Source organism: Pteropus alecto, unplaced genomic scaffold (assembly GCF_000325575.1).
Source record: "Pteropus alecto unplaced genomic scaffold, ASM32557v1 scaffold20, whole genome shotgun sequence".
Lineage (NCBI taxonomy): Eukaryota > Metazoa > Chordata > Mammalia > Chiroptera > Pteropodidae > Pteropus > Pteropus alecto.
The window spans coordinates 30,831,573-30,852,992 of NW_006436298.1; the positions used below are offsets into that span (position 1 = coordinate 30,831,573).

Consider the following 21,420-nt stretch of genomic DNA (forward strand, 5'->3'; position numbering starts at 1 on the left):
GAACCTACTAAAATTTTCTTAAAGCACTTGAAAGAATAATTAAAATATTCATATTTGCTGCATCATAATTTTAATTATAGGAATTTACTCAACATATTTAATCAAAGACTGCACCAATATTTACTTATAAAAATGCTCATTGGAGCACTTTTATAATTATTAAAAAGACATATATATGTCCAAATATAGGAAATTGTTCTTTATAGTCATACCATAGAGTATTGTGGAATTGCTGAGATTTTTTTATAGAAAAATATTTAAATATATGAGAGAAATATTCATGTATTGTTAATTGGGGGAAAAGCAGAATATAAAATTATTGCAACTCTGGTCATAAATATATGTATGCATAAAACATATATTTAAAATTATGTGAATGTTTCTGCTTCCTGACCAAATTATTGAGAACTAATGATCATTTTACTTTCTGACTGCCTTCCTCAATATCATTGTTCTAGAAAATATAGTAATAGAAAACATTGATTTGAAGTACTAAACCAAATCAAATCAACTGTAAGAAACCTCTGGCAAATCTGAATACTGTCTTAAACTGATGTGTGTGTGTGTGTGTGTGTGTGTGTGTGTGTGTGTGTGTAAGGAAAGGATTGGTGTCTGAAGTCTGGAGTGGAGTTTGGCCAGAGGATCTGGTTGCAGGAATGATTTTAAGGTCTGATTTTTTTCTGGTGACAATGATCACCTACTTCTCACAGGACATTAGCATTACAATAAAACCTAACTGACTGGGCTATTGCTCTGGGCACTCTCTCCTCCACCTCAGCCCATCCAAAATCCTAGGGTTGGTAGATTACAACCTAGGCAGGCTGTTTTCTCCAATGGAACTATTTTTTGAAGATTTAAAACCATGAAATCTTTATCTGTGTGTTTGTCTGATGAATTGACTCAGAAGGAAAAAAGCAACAGTGATTTTTGTCTCCTTGGGGTTCTCCATCCTAGAACACATCACCACTCCTCTATTAACACTTTTTGGCATTTTTTAAAATTGTACATTCTCAGATAGAATAAATGATACTTCAGTAGAAAATGAGCTTACAGTTTAAAATAAAGTACATAAAGGGGGAGGTGGAAGAAAGGAGCATACACACAATATTTAAATACTGTTTTTCCTGATTACTGCCATATGGGTGATTTCAGTATCTTCTACTTTTTCAGCCAAAAGCACAACATGACTTCCTAGTTTGAATTATCAAAATAAGAAAGATAAATATCACTTTAAACAATATTTAATTTAATCATCTAGAAAATTAAGAGAATTCCACACTTGTAAGCTTTTTTTGTTTTTAAACCTGTAATATCGCCGTTGTTTTTTTTTTTTATTTTTTCATTTATAGTTGACACTTGACATCATATTTGTTTTAGGTCTACAGCATACTGCTTAGACATTTATATAACTTATGAAATGATTCCCTCCAAATAAGTTTTGCACCCACCTGATACCATAGATAGTTATTACAATATTAAGATGTATTTCCTAAGCTGCACTTTAGATCCCTATGACTATTTGGTAACTACCAATTTGTACTTCTTAATCCCTTTGCCTTTTGCACTAAGCTCCCCCATCCTCCCCACACCAAATATGGCAACCATCAGTTTTTCCTCTGTATCTATGAGTTTGTTTCCATTTTGTTCATTTATTTCGTTCTTCAGATTCCACATATAAGTGAAATCATATGGTATTTGTGTTTCTCTGACTTATTTCACTTAGCGTAATACCCTTTGGTCCACCCATGTTGCTGCAAATGGTAAAATTACATTCTTTTTATGGCCAAGTAATATTCTATTGTATACATGTACCACTTCTTTTTTTTTATCCATTTGCTTTTTCATTGGAACATTTGATCCATTTATATTTAAAGTAATTATATTGGTATGTAGCTATTGCCATTTTATTGTTTTCAGATTGTTTTTTGTAGTTCTTTCCATTCTTATTCTCTTGCTCTCCTGTATATTGATGATTTTCTGTAATGTGTTTATATTCCTTTCTTTTTATTTCTTATGTATCTCCTGTAGATTTTTGTTTGTGGTTACATATACTTCATATATACCAAGCTATGTTTATAGCCGTCTATTTTAGATTGATGGTCGCTTAAGCTCAACACATTCTAAAATCACTATTATTTTTACTTATCCCCTCCACATTTGTTTCTGTCAATATTTACTTTTTTTATGTGTGTGTTTGTGTGTATTCCTTAAGTTACTTAAATTACACATGATCTTCTACTTTTTCCTTTTCCTTTGTACTAGCCTTAGTATTGGTCGATTATGTGTTTGCCTTTGTCAGTGAGAATTTTTTTTCTATGCAGTGTTTTCTTATTCATATTTTTTTCCTGCTCCTTCATAAAGAAGTCCTTTTAACATTTCTTGTAATACTGGATAGAGTAGTCTTGGTTGTAGGTCCTTGCTTTTTATCATTTTGAATATTTTACATCAGTCCCTTCTGTCCTGCGAAGCATGTCAAGAAATCAGCTGTTCTAATTGGGTTTTTTCACAACCTTTTCTTCTAACTTGATTTGATCCTCGGCTTCATTTAATTGGCTGTTGATTCCATCTAATGTATTCTTCATTTTAGTTATTGTATTCTTTATTTCTGACTGTTTTTTTTTTTAATCTCCTTTTTTATGTTTTCTCTTTGTTAAAGTTCTCACTGAGATCATCCACTCTTCCCCTAGGTACATCCTCGTAAACAGGGTTTTGAATTCTGCCTCTGGTAGATTGCTTTGTCTTCATTTTGTTTAGTTCTTTTTCTGAAGTTTTGTCCTCTTCTTTCACTTGGGACATGTTTCTTTTTTGTATCACTTTAGCTGCCTCCCTATATTTTTTCTATATATCAAGTAGATCTGCTATGTCTTTCAGCCTTAGCAAAATGGCCTCTTGTAATAGGTGTCCTGTGGGACCCAGTGGTATAATCTTCCTATTCACATGAGCCAGGTGATCCAGAGATACTCGTTGTGTGGGTTGTATGTACATTCCTGTTGTAGCTGAGCCTTGATAGCTCTTGGCTTATCAGTGGGTGGTATTGACCCTCATGCTGACTGGCTGTGGGGACTGGCCATGACTACAGCAGATAAACTGTTGTGCAGTGGCTGACCCCAGGGACCAGGATTCACTTTAGAGGGGTTCTGGTGCCTCTTGAGTTCATCCTTTGGGTGTTTCATTTTTGGCTAATTGGGAGGTGGTCTAGTGTAATCTGAAGCTAGCCGCCAGGTTTATTGGTTCTTGGGCCTTTTGGGAGGGGTTCTGGTGGAGGCCAAGTTCAGCTGCTGCCTATATTTGGCCCAAGGCCATCTGGTAAGAGCTACAAAGTGATCTGTGGTTGGGGCTTGGAGGCACTGGGTTTGGAGGCACTGAGAATGGTTATGCTGTGAACTGTAGGCTGGCTTCCTCTACTGCTAGGTATGGGTCACTTAGTAAAAGGTACAGGGCATGCTGAAGCCAGCTGCTGCTTGTTTGGGGTTTGTGGAACTTTGAGAGCTTTTAGGAAAGTCTGCAGCTCTGGAAGAAGTCAGTGCTTATAAGAAACATCTGCTGAAAGAGGTTGGGCTAGTTCTGGAGTAGGGTGGGCTAAGGTCTCAGATAATCACTGTGGTTTAGCAAGAATTGTGTTAGCCAGGTTAATGGAGACTCAGATATGGTGATTCCCTGCACCTGTAGGCTGTGTGAGGGGAGTGCTTAATAAAGGAACAATGGCACCTACAAGCACTTCTGTCTAGGAGAAAGCTGACTCTCCAGCCCTCGCTCTGAAGCCAGACAATTCAGTTCCTCCCTGTATGCCCTTGGCATTTTTTGAGCTGTTGTCCCTTCTCTGGAGCATATGGTGAGTGTTTGTGAGCTCTTTTCAGTCTTCCTACCAGTCTTGATGTGACTTCTTCTTTGTATCCTTAGTTACATAAATTTTTTTCACCCAGTTTTCATGTGGATCTTGAGTGGTCATTCTATAATTTAGTTGTAATTTTGGTATGTACTTAGGAAGAGGTGAGCATGGTACTTACCTACCTACTCTGCCATCTTGACTGGAAGACCAAACTAATAAGTTTTTACCAGTGCTTCCCAAACTCCTTTAAAAATTCTTGTTTTTTTTTTTCTATGTTGACTATCATTTTTGAAAATAAAAAAGATATTCCGTTGTATTTTGCAGTCTCCAACACCACTCTTGGTTTCAATGATTTGTTAGGATTCACAGAACTCAGGGAAGTTGTCAAACTCATGTATGTGGTTTATTTCTGTACAAGGGTATAGATTAACATCAGCAGAGAAAAAGGCACATAGGGCAGAGTCAGGAGAGAAAAGGTATGCGTTTTCAGTTGCCTTCTCTCAGTGGAGTCTTATAGAAAGTAACGGTATATGAAAACAAACACAAAGTATTGCCAACCAGGAAAGCTTAACTTTTCAACTGAGAACCTTGGTGTCCTTCTAGATGTCAAATTGATATTGCATGGCCCATGGATCCCACAAAAAATCACTTTGTTAGCATAAAATATCCTGGCAGGGCTGAGGCCCCAAGTAAACAAAAGCATGCTTATTGTGTGGGATAGTCCAAGGGCTAAATATTATATCCCAAGAGCTGAGCAAGGGCCAAACCTTTCTTCAGAATATGCAGGGTTTGGACAAACCAGATTTACTGACTTCATCTTTTCTTGTGCATATGTAAATCTTGCTTTGCTTGACTTGTGTTGCCAGAAAGAGATGGATGAAAAACTAAGAAATTACATTCAAAGTTAGTTGAATTGTTTGTACCAATAAATTAAATCCAAAAGGTTTAACATGAGAGGCAATATGGAGAAAAAAGAAGACAGATCTTGGATACACAATGCCTGAGTTTATAGATATGGTTTACTATCCTCATAGCTCTGTGTGTGATCTTTTATAACTATCATAACTAGTTGCCTGAATTTCATCGTGTGTAAAATGAGGATATTATTATAGTTAATTCATGGGCTTATTTCAAGGATCAGTTGAATTAATAAACATAAAACTTTAATTTGTGTTGGCAAGTAGCAATAATGTGATAATGTCAGCTTGTTTTATTATTAATCAAATGCTGAAACATACTTATATCATTGAAAGAGCCCTATACCTACTTCCATTATTTTATTTATTTGTCATTTTATTCAGTTGAAAGGAGTGATGTGGATGAATATATGGGCATCAATACTTCTGAGAAATTTTTATTCTCAAAGAATATTCAACACTTTTCTCATTTAGAGAAATCATCATCCCAATGGCCTAAATGAAAACAAAAAAACAAAAAACAAACAAACAAAAAAAACCTGATATATATTTCTCAATCATTGGCATTTGTTTAAGTTCTAATTTTCCATCTTATGTCAGATAGAAATAAACTACAGAAAAAATGTGTTTATCATATATGCAGAGCAAACCACTGAATGAAAGAACTACTGGGTAAGCTCTTCAGGAGGTTATTATCTGGATGGGTTAACTGTAGCTATCTTCATGATTTGTTATGTTTCTGTTCAAGATCTATATGCATGAGAGAGAGGGACTCTGGTTAATATTGGTTGTGTGTCTACTCTTTAGCCAGGAAAAGGCAAGAAGACTTGAAGGACAGCCCACCAATTCCCTACTATCATGAAAGGGTAAACTATCTGAAAGAAGATGGAGACAGAATTAACATACTAGAAGATGAGATGCTATGCGTATATATAGTGTCCTTTACAGTAATAAATGATATTACTGAAAGCAAAGTTCATTAAAAGCTTGTGGTGGTCAGATACTCAAGCATCTAATGATCTAGTTTAAACCATGATTAGAGTACTAGAGCAGATGATTTCAAGCTCTTTTGATACCTCTTTCAGTGAGAATGTGATACCTGGAGTTGAGCCCTCATCACAACTTTATGTATATTAAACTTAAGAAAATTTTGTACATGTCTAACTCTACTAGTTATTTTTGCATTATAAAACACATACAAATACAAATTAAACAGGATGAGATAGAAAAAATAGAAATAGAAATTCTAATATTTTCTTTCTATCCTATCTTGGATGCCTCTCCTGTGTTGGACACTGATATAAAGGATTGAATGTATAATATATCAGGTACTGTATGTAAATGCTATTTCTTCTTTCCATCAAAATTAGATAGCATTAAGCAGTCACAAACTGGAGATATGCCTGAAGAACTGGTACTTTTCATTGTAGTTTAATGTCAGATGCATGTGCATTGGTGATGGAGCAAGCATCAAGATACTGTATCTTTGTTATACAAGAGGGATGCTACTAGAACACTTGCACTTAGGCCTGGGAGCTGCTCGTTAGTACCCTTATTATGATCCCCCTAGTGATTCTCTAAAATATTACTTAAGGGTATAAGGACTCTGTTTCCCAGAATGCAGAATCATTTGGTGTAGATTCTGCCTCCTCTAAATTACCTTTTGTGTTGTTAACAGGAGATGTGTAAGTCACCACTGTCAACAGAAATAATGTGCTTTTTTTCATTAGACAGGGGAATGAACAATCCCTGTGCATCAGGTATTGCCACTCCTGTTTAGCAGTTAACATGAGGGTTCTCCTTTTGAAAAGAATGTACACATTTGGGCAGCTTCAGGTTTCTGAGGTTCTCAGTAGTCTGAACTCAATAAGTTTTCTTATGTAAAATATGAAATACTATCCTAGCTATTGGAAATTAGTGAGTAGTTAAGTGGGTAATCTTAGATTTTGCAAGTTTTTGAACTGTTGGAAATATTTATTTAGTTTTGATGTGGTGATTCATAATATAGTCAAAACATTTTTGATTGACCTAATTTTTAAAATTTTTTTATATTAATTTCAGATGTATCATACATTGGTTAGATATTTATATAGTTTATGAAGTGATTCCCCTCTACACACAACCATTACAATGCTATTGACTGTATTCCATATGATGTACTCTATGTTCCTGTGACTATTTTGTAACTACTAATTTGCACTTCTTCATTTATTCACCTTTTGGTAGATGTATTTTTAATATGTCCAGAGATATATGATTTTATATTTTTAGTAACTCACTTACAAACATATGTTAATAAACCAAACCAATACTACAAACTCCAAACATTAAATTCCCTGTTCTTTTTTAAAGTTGTCAATAAAATTTTCAGTATTAAAATATTTTAAAATTACATGAAGAATATACCTAAAGATCATAACAGCATGTTTCATTAAATAGATATATGGTAAAAAAAAAATGCATGATTTTTAGCATCCAGTAGAAAATATAGTTTGGACAATATACTAGACAAAGAGCTAGTATTTTTTACTATTTTTTAACCTACAAAAACAGTACTTTCCCATGGTTCAACCAAATATGTTAGTAAAGTTTTGTCAGTACAAGCTTTCTGCCAAGACTTTTAAATGCACGTATTATATTATATCAAGTATTATGAAATTATTTGCTAAAGTAGACTTCCTTTCAAAGTTCTTAATTTATGTTGATTAAAGTTAGAAAAATCAAAATATATTTTGTGCTCAAAATAACTGCTTAACATGTACTAAAATAATACAATCCTACTGTTTTTTTCAGGAATTGTGAAAGGATAAAGCTATAATTCAGATTCCATCTAAATTACCATAAATTCTAAATCTACGCAGTTACATACAATGTTGAAATATCTTATCTGGTGTAATAAAAAGGTGGTCAGGCTTTTTGTAAACAATATGTGAAATCAGCATTAAGATTATACATCATTCATCTTTAAAATTTTAAAAAACCATGAAAATTATTTGTCATGTAAAAAAAAAAGCTACTACCCTGTTTCAGGAAAATTATGTAATAAGCTCTCGAGATCGTTATCTGATCACTACCTGTCCAAAATGCCAGTCACTAGAGCAAATAAAATCAATGTATATACTATCTTCTTAAATTTTTCTGTGTACATTTCATAGCTTCTACAACTCCTTCTTTATAATCTTCAGATAAGATATTGAGTTGGTATTAAAAGGAATTTTGTGACTTTCCTGAGATGAAATAGGTAGCCTATAGATGCATGACAATCATAGCAGCATGAGCATGAGAAGACTTAGCAATGTTGAGTGTATTCCAATGACAATCTTCTAAGGAATTCCCTGGGAGTAATTTCCTCAAAAAAAAAAAAAAAAATGCAATAGGAAAAGTGAAAAAGAGTTTTATAGTTTTTATACACCACCTTTAAAGAGTAAATAGTAAAGATTTTTAAACCTAATTGAAAATGCACAATAAATTGTGGCAATTTAAACTGTTCTCTCAAAAGACTTCCTTGAATTAATTAGATGTCTGATTTTATAATGCAATTTATCACAATGATCAATAATCTCTAATTCATCAATAGGAAAAGTGAAAAAGAGTTTTATAGTTTTTATACACCACCTTTAAAGAGTAAATAGTAAAGATTTTTAAACCTAATTGAAAATGCACAATAAATTGTGGCAATTTAAACTGTTCTCTCAAAAGACTTCCTTGAATTAATTAGATGTCTGATTTTATAATGCAATTTATCACAATGATCAATAATCTCTAATTCATTCATCTATCTTCCCTGCTAGAATATTAGCTTACAGAGGGCAGGTTTCATATCTTAATTTACTTCAACATTGTATATTCCCATTCCCAATTATAGTGACTGAACAGTCATTAAATATTTATAGAATGAAGAATGAGTGATTAATGTTATATTTAAACAAAGGTATATGTGTATAAATTTGAGCGTGTAAGTATCTCTTTTTTTCCCCACTAGAATCAATCTTTTGAGAAATTATGCTCTGGCTTTTTGGTGTGACTTGTTGTTTTCCCCTGTTTAAGAACATATGAAAAGTAGGTTTGAAACTGGCAAAAGTAAATGCCATTTCCACTTTGTACTATAAATGGAAAGGAAGAGTTTTTGACAATTTTTTTTTTCTTTTTTGCGATGGTGCTGTTATTCCTTATTTCTAACAGTTATATTTGTAGTGAACTGGGAAGACAAAAACAAAGAATTATAGGACCATTAAAAAAATTAAACAATTTGATAAATCGTACCATCCCAAGTATATAGGAAAGGCTTTCAGAAATGTATTTAGAAATCTTTTGGCCATTTGTAACTATAGCTTATATTTTAAGTATAAATTTTCTTGCTGGAGTTTGAAATTATATTCACAAAAATGTCAGTAAGTGTATATGTAGAAATGAGAGGACTTATACAATTATGTAGAAAAATTAAGATTCAGTGGAAAATTATTTCTGATCATCTTGCTAAAATGATTTCGGAACATTATCTACAAGATTTTAATGAGCTTTAAAAATGTTTTAATTTTATAAGCATTAGCACTTATTTTCAATGATTTTCCACCCCTGTACTAAACTTTAGTATAAAATATTGCTCAGAGTACATGCTCCATAACATTAATTGAATTAATCATTTTGAGTAGATAACAAAATTAAAAATCTAAATTTAAATACAATTTCTTTAAATTTATATTTTATTTGGATTATCTGGATTATCTAATTTATTTTGTGATTATAGTATAACAGACTGTCATGGATGAAAATTATTTTTTCTCCATTTCTGTTTTTTAGTTCTCATAACTAATTTTTGAGCTCTCATAATATATATATATTTTTTTAAATGGGAAAATTTATGAGGTACATATTTATCTTTTAAGTATGTGAAATTTGGGTTAGTTTCTTTGTCCTAATAGTTTCTTTGAAAGCAGCTACACATTTGCAAGACCCTGGACTCATAACAGTTAAAGTAATGTGAGTGAAATATATCCCCACATTTAATATATCAATAACTTTCCATTTAAAATGCTGAAATTCAAATGTAATTTATTTCACAAAACTTGTTCCCACCACTTTTTTCTTTTTCTTAATTAAGTTAATTTGATGATGCCTCTACAGACTTTGGTTCAACAAAAGTAATTTGAACTGAGTTCTATAAGTCTCTTGGCAATGAGATTAATTTTTGGAATTTGATCCCCCAAGCAATAATTTCACAGATATAATTGCAATGGTCCACACCTATGCTAATATTATATTAGCATTAATTTTATATCATTAGCCCAAGTAAAATAGTTCATTGAGTTAATGAGCTCAAAGTTTCCTACAAAACATAGATTATTGTTCATAGATGGCCATAAAAATCTATTTGTCCACAGAATTTTAAAGCTGGAAATGATCTCAGAGATTGAATAGTCTCTAAATTTTCCTTTTTAGTTGAAAAAAATTACGGTTCAAGAATGATAAATGACCGACAGAACCAGAGCTATGTTTCATTTCCAGTATAGTGCTTCTTCTTCCATCTTGCAAGTGTCTAATATGTTGCTCTATTTCTGATACTGAATTTTCAGCTAAAGTTTGATTTGTAATCTTCAATTGTATCTCAATAAATTCTACTCAGATGCTCCACTCTTGACAAACACTAAGAACATATAGAACTAAACTTACCTTCTTATATTTTTTATCTATGTTAATTGTACTAAGACTTGAAATTTGAAGTCAAGTTTTACTGTCTTCTCCTATAAAATTAGGAAATTATTCAGCATGTAGTATGCTAGCTATCAATATGTAATAGGGATAGTTCTAAGTACTTTAAATGGATCATCTGATTATTTCTCAAGTGAATCTATAAGATAGGTAGTATTATTTATTCTTCTTACTTAAAAAAAATGGGAAATTATCTTATATAATGGAACTTGATCATATTATATAATTATGAGTTTACCCAACTTTTAAAGAGACAATCCGATGTCACAGCCCTTTTCCATGACCACTGTAATAATTGCCCCACTAGAAACTTCACTTAAAATTTCTGCTTTATCTTCTTTTCCTTTCATTCTTCTATGATGACTTGATTCCACAACCAAGCATTGTTAGATGTCTGTGGAAGGGGATGGCTGAAAAAGGTGTTTAAAGAGTTGACATAATAGCAGTTTGTTCAGGATAGTAAATGAACAAAGGAGAGAGGTGGATTACATTTTTAAAAGCTGACAATTTCAAATATAAAATAGGAGTGAAATAAAATAAATGTGGATTACTAACAAAATGTATTCTCTTCTGGAATATCCCATTTCACCACCTTCAACACTCAACTGGTGTCCCTTCTGATTATTTTTTGTTATTGTTCGTTTCTTTATATAGGTATACAAAGTAGTCATTGACCTTATTTTTTTTCTGAAATATCCATCTCAGCTAAGATAGCTCATTGACTATTTTATTCAATATTTTCACTAGTCTACTAATTGTACTTTTTGCATCCAATTAAAATTCTGGATAAAACCCTAGGACACATTCAGGTAATTTGTACATGTGTTAATGGACAAATCTAAAAGTAGAGAAACCGACATGTTGATTTCAGGCATCACCTAGTAATGCACTATGTAAGAATTGAAATTTACCTTATAGAAAGTGATAACATAAGTTAAAATATAAACGTCTATGAAAGGTTAATGCTTTAACAATATTGGACTATTCTTATAAAAGGATCTGTGTGGGAAGTTATTTGTTTAATAAAGGCCACTATTATTATTATTAAGCAAATCAATTACTAAGCAAATGATTATAATAATAATAATAATTACTAAGCAAATCTCCCAATTCCTCACTCTGGTAGCTATCCTAATTCTAGTTTTTCTTAGATCCTGCCCACAGCAGAGATCTTGAGGAGGCCTTAAAATGGTTGAGAATGAGAAGGGAAGTCTCCCAGAGTCAATACCTACCACAGAGAATATACTTTGGGCAAGAAACAAGTTTATAAACTGAAACACAAAGTGATTTTTCCCAAGGAGGTGATCTTATAATAGTTTTTATAGCATTATGTGTTCTATATTTTGGCTACATTATGGGTCAAGCTGGATCTTATGGATAATCTTGGTAGTTTTAATCAAGTTTTAGATCTATTCCTAAGTTGGAGCCTTTCCATATTTAGAATAATTAATCATAATAACATAGTTTTACATATAAAATTGGCCTTACTCTCAACGAATTCCTGAAATTATAATCCAAGTTTATCATAAAACTAGATAATCTGGACTATCTGTGCAGACTGGACCAGTGACCACAGTGTAGTTTAGCAGAGCAGAACTGAACTGAGAAGGGCAGGCTCATCTAGAGGGCATTGGTGGGAATACGGAAAACCGACTCGCATATGAAGATTGTCAGAACACTGCAGAATGGCTTCTGTCCCACACCAAGCACCAACCTCAAGTAGCAGTGATCTGTGGTTCTGGGTTAGGAGGTTTGACTGATAAATTAACTCTGACCCAGATCTTTGACTACAGTGAGATACCAAACTTCCCCCAAAGTTCAGGGCAAGGTCATGATGGTTGACTGGTGTTTGAGTTCCTGAATGGCAGAGCCCGTGTGATGATGCAGGGCAAGATCCACCTGTACGAAGGCTACCTGCTCTGGAAGGTGACATTCCCAGTGAGGGTATTCCAGCTTCTGGCTGTGGACACCCTAGTGGTCACCAATGCAGCTGGAGGGCTCAAACCCAAGTTTAAGTTTGGAAACATGCTAATCCACGATCACATCAACCTACCTGGTCTTTGCAGTGAGAACCCTCACATAGAGCCCAAGGATGAAAGGTTTGGAGTTTGGTTTTCTGCCATGTTTGATGCCTATCACTGAGAGATGAGGCAGAAGGCTCATAGTACCTGGAGACAAATGAGAGAGCAGAGAGAGCTACAGGAAGGCGCCTACGTTATGGCGACGGGCCCCAACTTTGAGACTGTGACAGAGTCTCATCTGCTGCAGAAGCTTGGCGCAGATGCTGTTGGCATGAGCACAGTACCAGAAGTTATAGTTGCAAGGCACTGTGGACTTCGAGTCTTTTGCATCTTCCTCTTCACTAACAAGGTCATCATGGATTGTGAAAGCCTTGAGAAAGCAAACCGTGAAGTACTAAAGACCAGGAAACAAGCTGTGCAGAAATTGGAACAGTTTGTCTCCATTCTTATGACTAACATTCCACTGCCTGACCATGCCAGTTAACAAGCCCTGGGGGGGTCCGGCTCCTCCCTTATGGTATCCAAGTAGTTGCTACCTACTTTACTGGGGTCATGTGCCTCTGTCCTTAAGCAGTAGCAAAAAAAAAGAGGAATATCTCTATCCTTCTCTTTCCCACTTCTCCCACTAGACCCCTCTGGTGCCAGGTCCTCTTTTGCTCAATTGTCCTCTCAAAACAGTGTCCACCTGTATTCTTTCACAAGAGCCAGAGCTCAAGCCAAGCCCTACTACATGTCCATGGATATTCTCAAGATTTGATGTTGGCTGTTGAACTTGACACAGTAGTAGTTGCTGTTAGCTTTTTGAGATGATATTCTCACATTGCCAGAGGCTCAGTTCTGCCTCCCCCAAAGTACCAGAAATCACACAGGGACCAGCCCAATACCTCTTAGACTTTTAATACTATTATATTTTGAGAATAAAGAGAAAGATGAAAAAAGAAACAAACAGATAATCTGCATCTAAAATAGGAATTCCATATTATTGAACTAAAATGAGTCTAAATTTTTGAATTCAGATTCTTTTTAATCAAATTAATTATTAATCAAATCAATCATGTGTGTGTTTGTGTGTGTGTGTGTGTGTGTGTGTGTGTGTGTGTATATATATACTGCTAGTTAATAAATGAGTGAACATGATTTCATAGTATAGGTGGTAATCTTTCCATATATTTTGGTTTTGAAAATATAATACTATAGAGTTGTTTATAGAATTTAAAATGTCTAATGGGCCTATCTGTCTACTAATTATAATTTAATATTTATATCTTTAAGATTGTCATATTTATACACCAAATGGTATTATTTTCATTTTTAATTGAAAGATTTAATAAGATCATCTATCAAGCCTGCTTTTTTATATTCGATTTCAATATACAATCACCATCATATACGTTTAGCTATTTTCCTTTTCTCTTTTACTGAAAATGTTGTTACACATATTTTTAAATGCCTTTTGTCTTCCCTTGGACCACTTCAGTTTCTATAGACAGATATCACCATTTTCAGGTGAAATGCACACAGGAAGAATGCGAACTCATCTAGACCTTGGATTCCTGAATTTCGAAAATCAAAGATCCTGCCACTTCACTTGACAGAGACTCTATATAAGCTGTCACTCACATTAAGACTTTTATCCTTCTAGTAGACCAACTCCTGAGGCTTTAAGAATATAGTAAAATGTGGTTCTGCTTTTAGTAGTTTATTAACGCCTGCACTCTATGGAGCAAGACCATGGTTGTAGGTTGCAAGAATTTTTAAGATACTTAAAATACATTTTTTTTTATTTTAGTGAACATTAATCCTCCTGAAATAGTTTTTAAACTATAAACTTTAAAACTAATGAAGATGGCTTTGAAATCTATTTAAATATAGCCATTTTAACATAGAGAAATAAAATAATACGATGAAAAAGTAAATTAGTAGTCTTTGGATACATATTCCTCTTTCATTCTCACATGTATTTCTAAGATTCCTGAATTAGGTAAGGATATTGCTATAACATGTTTTTATTTAATTTTTATTAGTAACAAAAATGTATTTTTTTCAATGCATTAATTTCCCTGGGCTGCCATAACAAAGTACCACAACTGGTAGTTTAAAACAACTGAAATTTTTTCTATTATAACTCAGGAGACTAGAAGTCTGAAATCAAGATTTCAGGAGTCTTGGTTCCTTCTGGAGGCTCTGAGTCAGAATTTGTTTCGTGGTTCTCTCCTAGTTTCTGGTGGTTATTGGCAATTCTTGACATTTGTTGCCTTGTAGCTGCATCACTCCAGACTCTGCCTCCAATATTATATTGTTACTGGTTCTGGGGAGTCCTGGAACTCCTGGACCTCAGTTCTTGGCATCAGGTGGACAAAGAATGAAAGGCAGATGCCCAGCAATTACATGCAAACTAACTTTATTGAAAGTGAAAGTATACACTTAGAAGGGAGAGAAGGCTGCCCAAAGCAGTCGGCCCCAAAGGCAATGTTAAGAGAAGGCCACTGGGTCATCCTATTGTGGATTTGAGGGTTCTATCCATTAATCTAACTAAAGGATGGAATATTCATGATTTGGGGTGGTCTCTTTATGTAAAGGTGTTTTTTTTTTTTTTTTGAAATCTGGGAGACACCCCCATTTTTTGCCATGTTTGGGCTTCTTGGAACTGTCATGGTGTTAGGTGCATAATGGGTACAGCCTTAACCGCAATGCTAATTTATTATAATGATCATATAATAACACAAAGGTGAATTCTAGATCACATCAGCTGCCCTTCTGCATGTGCCTATGTTGGACATTTTCTCTGTCCCCTTTATTTTCCACTTTAGCAGGAAGTTTTAAATGGGAAAACTGTTTTACCACATCAAAATTATTGTTCAAGGCTGTTTTTCGTTTTAGTGGCTGGGGGGCTGGGGAACGGGGAGCCCTAATGTAACTCCTACCTCAATATGGTCTTTTTCTTTGTGTGTCTCCATGTGTCTGCCATTTTCTTATAAGGACATTAGCCCTCGGAGGTAGGGCCTACTCTAATACAGTATGACTTCACCTTAAGTACATCTTTAAAGATCTTATTTCCAAATAAGATTACAATCTGAGCTTCTGGGTGGAGTTAATTGATGGTGGTGGGGCAATATTTAACCCACTAGACGTAGGCTTTCTACCAGAGGCATTTGTAATTATTGATGATATAATTCACATGAAACTTGGTGCCCAATTATATATGTTATTCTGTATTCTGGGATTCACTTAATTTTAGAGCATTGGTGTTTCTATTTATAAACATGGAAAACATTAATTTCCAAATACATTATGTCTTAATAGAATCATGCAAAACAGAAATTTATAACTATTTTGGACAAAAGATGTTCAGTAACTTAATATCATTAGAATAAAAAAAAATTTCCATGTTTGTTAGTAATCTGTTCTGTGACCGTAGGCAAGTCACTTGCGTATCTAAAAATTGCGTGATTCATACATAAAGAAACTGAACTAGTGTCCTATCAAAAAGCAGTGGCCTATGGGTCAATTTGATCTATGTACATATTTTATTTGGCCAGCAAAATAATTTAAAACAATTAATATGATTGACTGTACACAAGTTATATATTCTCCAGTTAATCCCAGTCCTTATCTCTTCTTAAAATGTCATGTTGGCCACTTTGTAGTTAGAACCTTAGTGACCCCTGAAGACATCTGAGTTTGTGGCCTTAGTGTTTTCTAATTGTATGGTTTCATGATTACTAAATCATAGATTACTTTAAAAATGATAAAGTCACGTTCTGACTAGTTTTATCACATTCAAAATTCATTTGATTTTTTTAAAGGACAGCTATTTAATAGGTATAAAATACTATTATGTTCTCTTACTGCTTGAAATACTACTATGTATTAAGTGGACATCTGCATTTAGCTTTTCATTATGACTTTTAGATTATTTCTTTGAGAGGTTAAAATTAATTCAGCTCCTATCAGTGGATACGAGTAGTCACAATTGCCTCTGCCCAAGGACACTCATGTAAATCAAATGTTAATTTCATCTCTGCAAGGTGCCATTAAAATAGCAATAAGCTGTCTGCCTACATTTCAGCTTTGTGAAGACAACATGCCTTTAAATATTCTCTTTTATATCATGGCCTTCTGCTCACTAGAGAAATTTCTGTTCAGGAGAATTTTCACTGCCAATGTCTGTCTATCTTTTCTCTTCATAGTAATATTTAGTACTGAGAGAAGTCTTAATTAGTGCTGACACACAGGTCACTAGTTGGATATCTATATTCTAAATGCTAATATAATTGAATATCCTACTTACAGATAGGTTTTACATATAAAGTTAATCTAAGATGTAGAATTTTCCTTTAAGGAGGGAATGAATCATGAATGCAACAAAAAGATGCTTAGCAGAAGATACAAATGGTTATAAAAAAATTCATTAAATTATAGTTGCGGTAAGTGCCATGATAAAAATTATGAGAAGACTGTTTCTAAGTAAAGGGCTCAAAAGAAGCCTCTCTGGAAAATGACAATGATTTCTTTTAAATTTGATTTAAATAGTACATGCCCAATGAGGGATGAAGAATATAGGGAGTTACCCTAAATATCCCAGACGTCTCTGTTTCACTGAGCCTCTTGATTGCCTGTATCTTTGATAGTGTTGGTAAAGCTTGACAGTAGGTAAGAAACTGTATAATGCTGATCACAATGTCTGTCTAACTCCCTGATAGAATAAAATCAATTCCTTTCTAGGAAGAGATATCATAATCCAGAACTTCTGCAATATTTTATACATAACGTCCAACACTAAGATGAAATTATCAGACATGTTAGGAGACAGAAAGACATGCCTGAAAAAAACAGAAGAAAAGTTTTATACAGATCCATAAGAAATACATATATGCACATTATACAATAATGACATTGAAATAAAGGTGTCAAATATATTTAAAAAAATATATGACAAAATGAACAACTTTACAAGAGAATTGGGAAAATAAAATACTGCAATGCAGTAAGCAATACATAAGCTTTACAAGAGAAGACACAGGGAAAAGAGATGATTAGTGACCAGAACATATGCAAGTAGAAGTTATCCAGACTGGAGCAAGGAGGGAAAAATGATAGAAACTCGAGGAAAGAATAAAAAAGATGCAGAATTCATGAACAAAATTATAAACACGTACAAGTGTGTACAACACTCTTGGTAAGTGTAAATAAAGCAAGAACTTAGGCACATCATAATGAAGTGACTGAAAACTAAAGATAAAGAGGAAACTATAAAAGCAGCCAAAGAAAAAATACAAATTAACTTTAAAGATGCAACAGAAAAAGTGCCTAGATAACTTTTTAATAAATTAAATGTAGAAGGAAGTGAAAGAGTTCTAAAAGATGATAACCACTGGTATGGAATTCTGTGTTGAGAGAATTTTTTTTTTCAAAATTGAGGTAAAAGAGAAACTTTTCTGACAAGGAAGAGGGTTGAGAGAATTTGTCATAACCAAGTACTGAAAGAAATACTTAAGGATATACTTCAGGAAGAAGGAAGATATTTCTAGAAAGAAACATAAAAATGCATAATGAGATCAACAACTTTGCAGAGGATAAAAGGGAAATTAAATATATTGACAGAATGAAAGAGTAGTGATAAAATTCTGTGAAATTTAAAATATATGTATAATCAAGTCCATTTATTTCCTACAAAAGACAAATGGTAAGTAGATATAAAAAGTTCTAAGGTTTCAGCATTTTTTAGAAACAAAAAAGGTTCTGATTTAGAATAGATGCTAACAAGTTAAAAATATAAGTTGTAATTGTTTTCCTACCCACTGAAAGAAAAATAAACTAAATTTTAATAGATGAGAAATATGAAGAAAGATTAATCCAAAGAAGTCAAGATAGAAGAAAACAGAACAAAGAACAGCTAGGATAAACATAAAGCAAATGGTAAAATGATAGAAGTAAAATCAGTAATTATAACAAATACAACTATATATGCCAATAAAAAGACAAATATTGTTATCCCTGTAAAAAATAAATATACTGCTCATAATAAAATAAAAAAATTATTAAATACTGGAATATAAGAAAGTCTAGATATGTAGAAATTCCCCAAATATTTAAATATTAAGCAATACACTTCCAAATAACCTGCATCTTCATGAGAACATATATATATATATATGTTTAACCGTTCACATATTATAACATCAAAATTACTGAAATGAGCGAACACCAAAATTTATACTATTAAGTGGATTTATTGGAAACAAAAATGCTGAAAATTAATTATCTAAATATATATCTTAATAAGTTAGAAAAAAGCTAATAAATCACCTCCCCCTAAAATTACAGAAAGCATTAAAAATAAGTGCAAAAATGAATGAAATGAAACAAAACAAATGCACATTGTAGAAAGTCAACAATGCCTAAAGCTGTTTTTTTTTTTAATTAATAAAACTGATAAACCCCTACAATGATAAAGGAGATATCACTATAGAGCCTGCAAATATCAAAGAGAAAAACAGATACTATGGAAAATGTTCTACTAATTAACTAGAACTTAAATGAAATGGAAAATTTCACATACACAACTTGTCAAAACAGAATCAAGCAGGAATAGTAAATTTGCATATTCATATACTTACTAAAGCTGTGGAATACATGATAGAAAACATTCACAGAAGGAAAGATGACTCTTTTAGAGGAGTTTCCCCAAACATGTAAGCCTAAACCCAGATAACTTTTTCAGTAGATTGATATAAGGAAGAAATAATGCTAATTAAGAAAAAAATTAAAAGAGAAAGAACTTTATAACTCATTTTATAAGATCAGCATAACTTTGATTTCAAATCTTAACAATAACATATAAGAATGTAAAATTACAGGCCAATGCCTTTCCAGAAATAGAGGCAAAATGTTTTGTAAAAAATAGCCATTTAAATTCAATAATATAGGAAAAAAAAACAAAACAAAAGACCCCAAATGAAATTAGATTTATTCCTGAATCACAAAATCAACCAATTTTGTTCATCACATTTACAAAATTAAGAGGAAAAATTTATGTGATCATTTTATTAGATACAGAAATATATTCAATATCCATACATGATAACACAGACAAAATCTCCTAGAAACCTAGAGAGTTAAAGAAAATTTTCTGAATGTGAGAGAGTACTGATAACTGAAGTTATAGCAAACATCCTACCCTATAATCTCTCCTCAGATTGAGACTGAGATCAGAATGCCCGTAGACCACAGTGCTATTGAACATACCTCAAAAAACTTGATAGTATTTAGTGAGGGATGAGATTAAAGGCTGAAAAACAAACTAGGGGGCTCTAAGAGTGATGTTTCTTTAAAAAAAAAAAAATCTGATTAAATCCTTTCCTTGTTCAAAACCTTTCAGTGGATAAAAGTTAAACTCTTTAGCCTGCTATACAAGGCCCTTCATGATCTGGTAATTATTTACCTCTCTTGACCCTCTAATCAAACCTTCATCGTCTATGATCTAGCCATGCATACTGAGAAGGAAATTAAAGCAGCTGGAGTGTGATCGACTTCTATGATTATCCTGGGTACAATGCCAGTGGAGAGAAAAGCAGACAAACCAGTCTAATCTTGTCACAATGATTACTTTCAGGTAAATGGTCAAATAATATTTATAAAGAGGAGGTCTTTTATCTGTGAAATGTTTTAACAAGTGTCCTTGTTTTAATATTGTTTATAGTAATTAAACCCAGAATGTATGGTATTATGACTCATGCCCCCTAGAAAAGGTCATATAAAATGGAATATAAAATGAAAATTTTTTATAATCTAATCTCTCTCCATGATGTGGTCTAATAACGTATGTAATTCATTGAAAGACTTTGTCTACACTGGGCCAGAAAGTGTATATCCAATGAAAGAATGGAGAATTTGGGGAGCTGCCATCAATGTTCCAGGCCTCTCTCTTTGCCTGAGTCTCTTGATAACTTAGGTTTTTGAAAGTTTTTATAAAGCTCGATAATGGCTAAGATCTCTAATTCATATAAGAATTATTTTACAAACCAATCTATCATGTTTATAGCCCATTATTCATTCATCGTAGGTGCAGTTATTAACACTTGAGATATATTATTAACACAGAAGATAAGATCTTTGCTATTTTTTCATGGTCTTTAAGCTAGAGAAGGTGAAAATAAACAAGTTAACTAAAAATGATTAAGATACTTTCAAATAGTGTTAAATATGAGAAGATAATTAAATTGAGAGTGCTATGGCAGGGAATATATTAGATAGGGAGGGCAGTGAATGGAGATTTTAAATGATGACTTCTGAGCAAAGATTTCAGTAATACATATGTGAGATACTTAAAATGATCTCAATGAGGGATGTTTGAGTTGAGAATTATAGGAGAGTTAGAAAAGCCCTCTGATGAATTGAATATGGACACAAAAGGGAATTGAAGGCTATTTCTTGGATTTTTGATTGAGCAATTGAGTAAATGGTAAGATTATTCATTGAATTGAGTAGATTTAAACAGAAATGTTTGGGAGGTGGGATTGAAGTGGGATCATGAGTTACTTGATATTAAGTTTGAGATACCTAACCATGATACGAGAGATCTTGAGTAAGAAGTTAGATATATGTGTCTTGAGCTCAGGGCAGTATTCCGATCTGAAGTTATTACGAGTCATCAGCATATAGATACTATTTGAAGCAATGAGCTGGATAAAATTCACTAGGCAGAGTGTTTAAATGAACAAGGGAGGAAGACCAAAGACTTGAGTCCTGGATCAGTCAAATACTTAAAATGAGAAAAAAACCAAGAGATTGTGGTATGCTAGAAGTCAAATAAGGCACATGTTTTAAGAAAGGGAGAGATAAAATATGACAAGTTGTCGTAAATTTTGAATGACGACAAGGAATCATTGGACTTGCCAAATGAATATTGGTAACATTGAAAATTTGTTTTAAAGAGTCCTGA

At 33.1% G+C, this 21,420-nt stretch overlaps 1 pseudogene; it reads left to right on the forward strand.

The window, feature by feature from the left end:
- Positions 1–6,145: 6,145 nt before the first annotated feature.
- On the forward strand, positions 6,146–12,960 carry LOC102895149 (annotated as a pseudogene).
- Positions 12,961–21,420: the final 8,460 nt, after the last annotated feature.